The sequence below is a fragment of the Mus caroli genome, unplaced genomic scaffold (genome assembly GCF_978045245.1).
Source record: "Mus caroli unplaced genomic scaffold, Mus_caroli_1 scaffold_25, whole genome shotgun sequence".
NCBI lineage: Eukaryota > Metazoa > Chordata > Mammalia > Rodentia > Muridae > Mus > Mus caroli.
In genome coordinates, this window is record NW_028227280.1 from 4,464,418 (window position 1) to 4,467,491 (window position 3,074).

Below are 3,074 nucleotides of genomic sequence, written 5' to 3' on the forward strand. Positions count from 1 at the left end.
GAGTGAGTTGCACTGAAAAACTTAGAATATAAGAAACGCACAGTGTAGTACATAGTATATGAGTGAGTTGCACTGAAAAACTTAGAATATAAGAAACGCACAGTGTAGTACATAGTATTTGAGTGAGTTGCACTGAAAAACTTAGAATTTACTGAAAAACCCGCATTACACGAAATGCACAGTGTAGTACATAGTATATGAGAGAGTTGCACTGAAAAACTTAGAATATAAGAAACGAACAGTGTAGTACATAGTATATGAGTGAGTTGCACTGAAAAACTTAGAATTTAAGAAACGCACAGTGTAGTACATAGTATATGAGTGAGTTGCACTGAAAAACTTAGAATATAAGAAACGCACAGTGTAGTACATAGTATATGAGCGAGTTGCACTGAAAAACTTAGAATATAAGAAACGCACAGTGTAGTACATAGTATATGAGCGAGTTGCACTGAAAAACTTAGAATATAAGAAACGCACAGTGTAGTACATAGTATATGAGTGAGTTGCCCTGAAAAACTTAGAATATAAGAAACGCACAGTGTAGTACATAGTATATGTGTGAGTTGCACTGAAAAACTTAGAATTTACTGAAAAACCCGCATTACACGAAATGCACAGTGTAGTACATAGTATATGAGAGAGTTGCACTGAAAAACTTAGAATATAAGAAACGCACAGTGTAGTACATAGTATATGAGTGAGTTGCACTGAAAAACTTAGAATATAAGAAACGCACAGTGTAGTACATAGTATATGAGTGAGTTGCCCTGAAAAACTTAGAATATAAGAAACGCACAGTGTAGTACATAGTATATGAGTGAGTTGCACTGAAAAACTTAGAATTTAAGAAACGCACAGTGTAGTACATAGTATATGAGTGAGTTGCACTGAAAAACTTAGAATATAAGAAACGCACAGTGTAGTACATAGTATATGAGTGAATTGCACTGAAAAACTTAGATTTACTGAAAAACCCGCATTAGACGAAATGCACAGTGTAGTACATTGTATATGAGTGAGTTGCACTGAAAAACTTAGAATTTACTGAAAAACCCGCATTAGACGAAATGCACAGTGTAGTACATTGTATGAGTGAGTTGCACTGAAAAACTTAGAATTTACTGAAAAACCCGCATTAGGCGAAATGCACAGTGTAGTACATTGTATATGAGTGAGTTGCACTGAAAAACTTAGAATTTACTGAAAAACCCGCATTAGACGAAATGCACAGTGTAGTACATTGTATATGAGTGAGTTGCACTGAAAAACTTAGAATTTACTGAAAAACCCGCATTAGACGAAATGCACAGGGTAGTACATTGTATATGAGTGAGTTGCAGTGAAAAACTTAGAATTTACTGAAAAACCCGCATTAGACGAAATGCACAGTGTAGTATATTGTATATGAGTGAGTTGCACTGAAAAACTTAGAATTTACTGAAAAACCCGCATTAGGCGAAATGCACAGTGTAGTACATTGTATATGAGTGAGTTGCACTGAAAAACTTAGAATTTACTGAAAAACCCGCATTAGACGAAATGCACAGTGTAGTACATTGTATGAGTGAGTTGCACTGAAAAACTTAGAATTTACTGAAAAACCCGCATTAGGCGAAATGCACAGTGTAGTACATTGTATATGAGTGAGTTGCACTGAAAAACTTAGAATTTACTGAAAAACCCGCATTAGACAAAATGCACAGTGTAGTACATTGTATATGAGTGAGTTGCACTGAAAAACTTAGAATTTACTGAAAAACCCGCATTAGACGAAATGCACAGTGTAGTACATTGTATATGAGTGAGTTGCACTGAAAAACTTAGAATTTACTGAAAAACCCGCATTAGACGAAATGCACAGTGTAGTACATTGTATATGAGTGAGTTGCACTGAAAAACTTAGAATTTACTGAAAAACCTGCATTAGACGAAATGCACAGTGTAGTACATTGTATATGAGTAAGTTGCACTGAAAAACTTAGAATTTACTGAAAAACCCGCATTAGACGAAATGCACAGTGTAGTACATAGTATATGAGTGAGTTGCACTGAAAAACTTAGAATTTACTGAAAAACCCGCATTAGACGAAATGCACAGTGTAGTACATTGTATATGAGTGAGTTGCACTGAAAAACTTAGAATTTACAGAAAAACCCGCATTAGGCGAAATGCACAGTGTAGGACATTGTATATGCGTGAGTTGCACTGAAAAACTTATAATTTACTGAAAAACCCGCATTAGACGAAATGCACAGTGTAGTACATAGTATATGAGTGAGTAGCACTGAAAAACTTAGAATTTACTGAAAAACCCGCATTAGACGAAATGCACAGTGTAGTACATTGTATATGAGTGAGTTGCACTGAAAAACTTAGAATTTACTGAAAAACCCGCATTAGACGAAATGCACAGTGTAGTACATTGTATATGAGTGAGTTGCACTGAAAAACTTAGAATTTACTGAAAAACCCGCATTAGACGAAATGCACAGTGTAGTACATTGTATATGAGTGAGTTGCACTGAAAAACTTAGAATTTACTGAAAAACCCGCATTAGACGAAATGCACAGTGTAGTACATTGTATATGAGTGAGTTGCACTGAAAAACTTAGGATTTACTGAAAAACCCGCATTAGACGAAATGCACAGTGTAGTACATTGTATATGAGTGAGTTGCACTGAAAAACTTAGAATTTACTGAAAAACACGCATTAGACGAAATGCACAGTGTAGTACATAGTATATGAGTGAGTTGCACTGAAAAACTTAGAATATAAGAAACGCACAGTGTAGTACATAGTATATGAGTGAGTTGCACTCAAAAACTTAGAATATAAGAAACGCACAGTGTAGTACATAGTATATGAGTGAGTTGCACTGAAAAACTTAGAATTTAAGAAACGCACAGTGTAGTACATAGTATATGAGTGAGTTGCACTGAAAAACTTAGAATTTACTGAAAAAATTGCATTACACGAAATGCACAGTGTAGTACATCGTATATGAGTGAGTTGCACTGAAAAACTTAGAATATAAGAAACGCACAGTGTAGTACATAAAATATGAGTG